Source organism: Peromyscus maniculatus, chromosome 1 (genome assembly GCF_049852395.1).
Source record: "Peromyscus maniculatus bairdii isolate BWxNUB_F1_BW_parent chromosome 1, HU_Pman_BW_mat_3.1, whole genome shotgun sequence".
Taxonomy (NCBI): domain Eukaryota; kingdom Metazoa; phylum Chordata; class Mammalia; order Rodentia; family Cricetidae; genus Peromyscus; species Peromyscus maniculatus.
The window spans coordinates 14,552,130-14,561,229 of NC_134852.1; the positions used below are offsets into that span (position 1 = coordinate 14,552,130).

At 42.8% G+C, this 9,100-nt stretch overlaps 1 pseudogene; it reads right to left on the minus strand.

The window, feature by feature from the left end:
• Positions 1 to 7,700: 7,700 nt before the first annotated feature.
• Positions 7,701 to 8,833, minus strand: LOC102916464 (olfactory receptor 10A7-like; annotated as a pseudogene).
• Between the last annotated feature and the right edge of the window lie 267 nt (positions 8,834 to 9,100).

Genomic DNA, 9,100 nt, shown 5'->3' on the forward strand with positions numbered 1-9,100 from the left:
TGTAACCCATACCAGAGCTACATAATGTTTATCTTTTGTGACTGCTCATTCTCTCACTCTGACATCAAAGTCCAACAATGTGGAACAATCCTTTTCTATATTATGAGTATGTATTATTCTCATTTGCTAATAAAAAGCTGATTGGCCAGTGTCTGGGCAGGAACAGATTGAGCATGAACACCAGACTGAGAGTATTCTGGGATGAGGAAGGGTGGAGTCAGAGTCACCATCAAACACAGAAAAGTAAGATGAGAATGTCATACTGAGAAAAGGTTCCAAGCCATGTGGCTAAACATAGATAAGAATTATGGTTAATTGAAGTATAAGAGGTAGTTAGTAATAAGCCTGAGCTATTGGCTGAGCATTTATAATTAATATAAGCCTCTGTGTGGTTATTTGGGAAGCACCTGCTGGATATTTGGGAACAGGTGGTTGGGACAGGAAAAATCTGATTAGAGTCCAGCCTTGTGTAATAACATATATCAGAATTTCTTTCCTCTTAATGATTAAATAATAACACATTACATGAATTTACCACATTTTCTTCATCCAATTTCTGCCAGGCTGAGCTCCAGGAATCCAACTGATGGGAGAGAGGAGGGATTCTATAAGTGAGAGACATCAAAATCATGATGGGAAAACATACAGAGACAACCAGCCACACTAGTGGAAACCCATGAACTATGGATCAATAGCTGTGGAACGCCCATGGGACTGGACTAGGTCCTCTGGATATGTGAGACAGCTGTTTAGGCTGAACTTTTTGGGGGGACCCCATGTAGGGGTATTGGGATCTGTCCTTGGTGTATGAGTGGGCTTTTTGGAGGCTAGTACCTAAGGTTTGACACCTCATGCAGCCTTGGTACAGGGGATCAGGTCTTGGACCTGACTCAACTGAATGTACCAGGCTCTGCTGACTCCCTGTGGGAGACCTTGAATTGGAGTAGGTGGGAATGGGGGGTGTGTTTAGGGGTGGGAATAAAAAGGAGGGGGACCTGTGGTTGGTATGTAAAATGAATAGAAAATTTATTAATATTACAAATACATTTTAAACAGGTCACAGCATTAGAAAGATTAAGAACTGCTGACCTAGAAGAAGCTCATACCAGCTGAAGTGCTTCAGAGACACTCACCTGTCAAATTGTCTGCAAAGTTGTGGAGTGAGTTCCATTATTCCTGATCTCACACACCATCACCCATGCTTGGGTAGGCTTTTGTTGATATAATTTCTACCCCTGTAAGTAACCCCAGTATAACCCACTGGTTTACCAAGTTGGACTCTGGTAGTATCATTACCTTGGTCTGTCATTGATTCCCTATCTGGGATGAATGGTCATTAAACATCTTCCCAGGATTAGCCACACACACACACACACACACATACACACACACACACACACACACACACACACACACACACACACTCACATACACTCACACACACATTCTCTGCTTGTCTGTCTGTCTGTCTCTCCTCATTTACTTCAGTATATAATTGGTATTTCTCAGCCTGACATTTCAGGCCTCACAGTGCATGAGCCCAAGAAATACTTTCTGCCTCTTTGGCTGTGGTTCTGCACATCTCTGGATTTCCTGCCCAGTGTAGATGCCCTGATGTCCTCACTTCCGTACTTCACTCTCATGCCTTTTCTGATGATTTTACCTAGAGCATCACCTCTGATCCCCTCCTGCTGGGAAATAAAAGTCATCTCTGAGGCCTGGATTACTCACAGAAGCTATCGATAATGCTCTTTACTTCCATGGTCTCTCTAACTGGTAGCTTTAGTTTGTGCAGAGTGCATAACAAATGTCCTAGACTGAGTGGTTTAAACATCCATCTGTTCTCTTTTTCTGGAGGCTGCAAGTTGAAGGTCAAGGGCCTGGTAGATTGATTTTTTGCTGAAGAGGTGGTTCTTGGTTTTCTGATAATGCTTTGCTGTGCTCTCCATTGACACAAAGATCCCTTGGGTCCTCCATACCCTTTTAAGGGTACTTATACCACTGAAAGCATTCCAAACTTATAATTTCATAATTTAACTTTGATCATCCCTCAACAGTTCACTTCTAAATACAATCACTTTGAAAATTATGAATTAATATATAGAATTAAATAGGATACACATTTTTAGCCTGTAAAGCAACATTTATTGAGTGTTTTTTAATCTCATTTGCTGTTGTTAGAGGGATACATCAGAAAACACTTATGTTCAGTAACAATAACAAAAAATAAAGTAGAGAGTGATAGAGAAATACATCTGACATTGATCTCTGGACTCCAAACATGCATGGGCACAGGGACCTTCACACAGGTACACACACATACACACACACACACACACACACATACACACACACACAGGCAAATGTTTGTTTTAAAATTGAAACAATTAAAAAGAAGTTAGATATCATAGTACATATTTGTAATCCTAACATTCAGGAGGAACAAGCAGGAGGAGTGTGGTTTGAAGGCCAGCTTGGACTACCTTGTGAGTTCCAGGATAACCTCACTTATATGGTAAAACCCTGCCTTAAGAAAATATAAACAGATCAGTTAAAACTCCCACCAACAAATTTGATAGCTTACTTATTTTTGAGAGAGGGTCTCACTGTATGGACTAGGATCAAGTTCAAACTCACAGATATCCTCCTGTCTCAGCTTTCCGTGTGTTGGAATTAAAGGCACATGGCATCACACCCTGTCAATAGCATTTATTTTTAGATGAGTACAAAAATCACATAAAACCTTTAACTAGTATGGTGGTTTGAATAACAATGTCTCTCTCCTCTAGCTAGGCAGTGGTGGTGCATGCCTTTAAACCCAGGACTAGGGAGGCAGAAGCAGGAGGGTCTCTATGAGTTTGAGGTCAGTCTAGTCTATAAAGTGAGTTTCAGAATAGCCAGGACTACACAGAGAAATCTAGTCTCAAGAAGGAGAAGGACATGGAGAAAGAGGAGGAGAAGAAAAAGAAAAAGAAGAAGAGGAAGAAAAAGAAAAAGAAAAAGAAAAAGAAAAAGAAAAAGAAGGTGGTGGTGGTCCCCGATAAGCTCAGATATTTGAATGCTTAGTCATCAGGGAATGACATCATTTGAAAGGATTAGAAGGATTATGAGGTGTGGTCTTGTTGTAGGAAGTGTGTCTCTGGAGGTGGGCTTTGAGGCTGCAAAATTTCATGCCAGGCCTAAGTTCTCTCTCTCTCTCTCTCTCTCTCTCTCTCTCTCTCTCTCTCTCTCTCTCTCTCTCTCCCTTTGTTTCTGTCTCTCTCTCTATTTTTCTCTCTCTGTCTCTGTCTCTCTTCTTCTATTTCACTCTCAGCCTCTGGATCAGAATGTAGCTCTCAATTACTGTTCAAGTGCCATGAGGGCCACCATGCTTCCACTGTGTTTCCCACCATCATGATAATAGACTAAACCTCTGAAACTATAAGCCAGTCCCTAATTAAATGTCTTCTTTAATTGGAGTTGCCTTTCTCATGGTGTGTCTTCACAGCAATAGAACAGTGACTAAGACAACTAGTAAAGCAGTAAGAATTCAATTAGTTTTAATACTAAGGGCACATTTATAGAATAAATATTTTCATAAACTAATATTGATGTAAGCAGGATTATTTGTTATCTTGAGACAAGGTCTTGTGTAGCCCAGGTTGGCTTTGAACTTTACATGTAGCTGAGAATGACCTTGAACTCCTGATACTCCAGCCTCCATCTCCCATGTACCAGGATTAGAAGCATACAACACCAGAATATTAGCCTTGTAGCCAGGATTTTAACCTAAGTCTCTCTCTCCAACCCCTCTCTCTGAGGTTAGTTAATGTATCTGAAGTTTGTCTTACAATGATGCATTACTTTGATCCATACTCAGTTTGGTAAGCTGAGTCATTCTGGACAGAAACAGTCACGATAATTCCTGTCACCAGATAGGTACTGAGAGATGGTCTCTCATATATAGACTTAGAGTGTAATTTAAATGCATCTAAAAGCAACAATGTCCCACACAATATTGATCAAAAAGAGAGCTAAGTCACAAAAGAATTCAAATTGGGGGACCAAAAAGACAATTGTGTATCCATATCATTTTAAACATCAAATCTATTGAAAGAAATTAAAGAAAATGTGGAAAATTCATGTAATGTGTTCTTATTTAACCATTAAGAGGAAAGAAATTCTGATATATGTTAATTACACAAGGCTGGACTGTAACTAGATTTTTCCTGTCCCAACCACCTGTTCCAAAATATTCACCAGGTGCTTCCCAAATAACCACACAGAGGCTTATATTAATTATAAATGCTCAGCCAAAAGCTCAGGCTTATTACTAACTAGCTCTTACACTTAAATTAACCCATAATTCTTATCTATGTTTAGCCACATTGCTTGGAACCTTCTATCAGTATGGCATTCTCATCTTAGTTCTCTGTTTGATGGTGACTCTCTGACTCCACCCTTCCTCTTCCCAGATTACTCCCAGTCTGGTGCTCAAGCTCAATCTGTTCCTGTCCAGACACTGGCCAATCAGCTTTTTATTAGCAAATGAGAATAATAAATACTCATAATATAGAAAAGGATTGTTTCACATTGTTGGACTTTGATGTCAGAGTGAGAGAATGAGCAGTCACAAAAGAAGAACACTGTGTAGTTCCTCTGGTATGGGTTACCCAAATGAGTCAAATTTCTAGGCACATGGAGTAGAATTATGGCTGCTAGCAATGTGAAGAAGTAGAATAAGGAGGGATTGTTGAGTGAGTACAGAGTTTCCATTTTACAGGATGAAAGGCATTGTAGAAGCAAGAATATGACAGTGAGTCCAACAGCACAAATGAGTTTATTGTTAAACTCCAGTGTCTAACTGCTCTAGATCACTGACTGCTTTCTTGGCTATCTGGAAAGAGACCTCAGAACTACAAAAAAGGTTCTGATCAATAGATGTGGACAGCCATGTGCCAGTTGCTTTTTATTTACTGTCAATTGACAAAACCTTGAGTCACCTGGGAAGAGGGGACATGTTAAGGAAATGTCTAAATCAGACTGTCCTGAGGATATGACTCTGTGAAATTGTCTTGATTGATGGTTGATGTGGGTGGTCCCAGCCCACTGTGGGTGGCATCACCCAGGCCGATGTGCCTGAGCTGTAGAAGAAAGCAAAGAGCAGGGGTCAGTAAACAGCATTCCCCCCATGTTCCTGCCTTGAGTTCCTGCCCTGACTTCCTTCAGTGATAGACTATGTATGACCTGCCAGATAAACCATTTTCTCTCCTAAGTTCCTTTTGCTCAGTGTTTTATAGCAGCAACAGAAAAACAAAAACATCAGACCCTCATTCCTCATTCATCCTCTTGGCAAGCATTTATTAAGTGTCTAGTAAGTACTAGGCATGGTACTGGGTGATAACTATAAAGCAGTAGATTATACTAGGTCAATTAAATTTATTAAGAAGAGCAGTTGAAATTGCAGTTGTGTCCTGGTATGAGGGTACATGCCTGTAATCCTAGGAGACAGAGGTGGGAGGGGCATGAGTTTGAGGTCAGCATGAGGCTTTGCAGCAGGACTTTTCTCTAAAAATGTAACAAAACATTGTAGTTGTTTGAGTGGTGGGAAGGGGACACGATATTGTGAAAATTTGAGACACTGTCATAGCCTATTATACTATTAGCAGACAGTATATACACATAGTCCCTTTTATATCCAATAAAAGATAAATCTACATATTATAACATATGTATTGCTTGCAAAATATAAGAAAAACAAGTGTATTTGTTCAATGCAGATGGGATTTGTGGTTTTAATTTTTACTTATTCTTTGAGATTTTTGTACATGTTTATAATGTGTCTTAAGCACTTTCACCCCTCATTCCAACTTCTCCTGGGGTGTCAATAACACCTCCTTTTCAGTCCCATCTTCTCCTATGATATTTATATTATATTCCACTGAATCTAGTCAATGCTGCCCTCATGCCCATGGGTATGAGACCATCAATGGGCCTAGACAACCTTCCAGTGGCCACAGTAAAGAAGGGCACACTCAGGGGATGGAGAGATGGCTCAACAGTTAAGATCACTGACTGCTCTTCCAGAGGACTTGGGTTCAATTCCCAATACCCACATGGCAGCTTACAACTCTCTGTAACTCTGGTTCCAGGGGACCCAACACCCATGGCAAAACATCAAGGCACATAAATAAAAGTAAATAAATTCTTTAAAAAGCAGAAAAGGGATTCTCCCTCCTGCTTCTCAGCTCGGGGTAGAGCTCCATGAGCCCCGCCCTCCTCATGCTGGCATGTCTAACTGGCTTGGTCTTGCAAGGGTGGTCACAGCTGCTTGAGTTCATGTGGGCAGCAGGTCATGTCACCTCCAGAGGACAACATTTCACAGCACTCCTCCCCATCCTCCAGCTCTTCCACTCTTTCTTCTTCCTCTTAGAGATGTATCTTGAGCCTTGTAAGTGAGTTGATAAGATATGCCATGTGCAGCCGAGCACTCAGTCACTTGTTCCCAACATGACAAGCAAGAATGAGTATCTCCATTAACCACTAACCACTACTACAAGCAGCTCCTTCCTTTACCTAAGGTTCCTTGACAAATGTGTGGATGTAAACATGAATACTTAAAAAGAAGTTTAACAACATGACCACTGTAGCTCCTCCAGAGGACCTGAGTTCAGTTCCCAGTACCCACAACAGGCACCTCAAAACGGTCTCTAACTCCAGCTCCAGAGGATTCTCAATGGCTCTGACCTTGGTGGTTCTGATACTTGTGTGTAAATAATAATAGTTTTTAAAAAAATAACAAGATTATGTCATTTTCAGGAAAATGGGCAGAACTGAAGATCATTGTGAAAATAAGTCAGAATCAGAAAGACAAAATTACATGTTTTCTCTTATTTGTTGAATGGATTTGTTTTTAAGGTGTTGAAATTTAAAAGGAGAAGTATTTGGAAAGGAGGAAGGGGACCAGGGTCTAGGGAATGGGGCACAAGAGAGGATAAAGGGGTGTGAATATATATATATGTCTTCATGAAACCTATTATCTTTTTCACTAATATGCACCAATTTATTTTTTTAATATATACTCATTTATTATGTATACAGTGTTCTATCTGCATGTATTCCTGCCGGCCAGAAGAGGGCATAAGATTCCCCTGGAACTGGAGTTACAGGCAGTGAATTCACTGAGGTGGGTGCTGGGAATAGAACCCCAGGACTCTGTAAGAGTAACGAATGCTCTCAATGGCCAATTGGCTCACCATTTGAGATTCAGGTCCCTGTGGCCAGATAAGCACGGTGCAGGATTATGAAACATTGCATCAGCATTCAAGAAGCAAGCAGGAAGTGGGGTCTGGCTATGTCACATCGAGGTTCACTTCCTTTCCCCAGGCTCCACTTCCTATAGGTTCCACTACTTCTAAACAGCACCGCCATTGGGGACCCAAGTGTTTAAACACGTGAGCATGTGGGGCCTATTTCATACTCAAATCACAACATACACTAAATCAGTTGATTTATAGGAGATTAAATTTTTAACTGTTTTTTTTTCTTTGCTAAAATGTGATTTTCTTTGCTGCATTGGGCAATTCTACTTGCCCAGGAAAGATGCCATCACCATGCTTTTGAACTCCAGTCCAGTTTCTATTGCAGTGGAGAAATAGGATGCTACCTACTCAATACATGGACCAAGTTGAAATTTAGGTGGTGTTCAAGGGGCTATTAGATAGTTGTAACATCATTCACATTTACTAGCAGGGGCAATCCTGACAATAAATCTTTCAGAAAGGGTTTATGCATCGAGGTCCTCAAGTCCACTAGGGCAGAGATGATCCCCAAAGGACAGGGTAAATGAAGTCTATAGAGGTCAGGGGACAAAGGTTCCTCGTCTCTGAATGAAGACACGCCCAAAGGCAGCTTTGACTTCCTTGTTCCTCAGGCTGTAGATGAGAGGGTTGAGCATGGGGGTCACAATGGTGTATGACAGGGACACCACTTGCTTGCTCTCAGGAGAGTAGCTGGTTTTGGGGCGCAAATGGATGACCCCAGTTGTGCCGTAAAACAGAATCACCACGATGAGGTGGGAGGCACAGGTGGACAGGGCCTTGTGGCGCCCAGAGGCTGATGGCATCCGAAGGACAGCAGCCAGAATCCTGGTATAGGACATGACTATGAGACAGACAGGAACGATCATAATTAACACTGTGGCCACAAACACACTGGCCTCGAAGACTCTGGTGTCTGCACACACCAAGCTGAGCAGAGGTGCTATGTCACATAAGTAGTGCCTGATGCCTCTTGGCCCACAGAAGGGGAAGTTAAAAAGCCAGATGGTGAAGACCATTGACACTGGGGCCCCTGCAAGCCAGCAGGTGGCGGCAAGCAGGTGGCATAGCTTGAAGCTCATGATGGCGCCATATCGCAGAGGGCTACAAATGGCCAGGAAGCGGTCCCAGGCCATGACTGTGAGGAGCAAACACTCGGATGTGACACAGGACAACACGAGAAGCAGCTGTTAGGGCACAGCTGGTTGGGGACACCCCTCGTCCAGGCCGCAGCAGGGTCACCAGCAGACGGGGAGAAACGTCCAGTGAGAAGCAGATCTCCACCAGCGCCAGCTGGCGCAGGAAGAAGTACATAGGTGCACGCAGGCCTGGGTCCAGGCTGGTGAGAATGAAGATGAGCGTGTTGCCTAGCAACGTGAGCAGGAAGGCGGCCAGGAAGAGCACTGCAAGCATTGGGCGCAGGGAGGGCACGTGTGAGAAGCCCAGCAGCACGAACTCCAGCTCACGTGAGCGGCTCTGATTGGTCCAGGGAGATGATGCCCAGGAAGGTGGCATGGGCTCAGGACTGAAGGGCACGGCGCTAAGGATCTAGGAGGAACCTTTTGGAGTAGCAGAGGGAGGACAAGATGAAGTGAGAATTGTAGCTTGTGAGTCCCATCCTTCCCATTCCCAAGGGGGTGCTTATCCAATCGTAAATCATGTCCAATGCCTTACCGTGGACAGGGCCCTTCTTCAACCCCCCAGTGAGTGTAGGATGAAGCCAGTGACCTCACCCGCTGATCTAGTCTGTCTTTGCCCTTAGGGTTCTCTGTCTTCTGACTCCCCTTTCCCTGGTTGTGAAG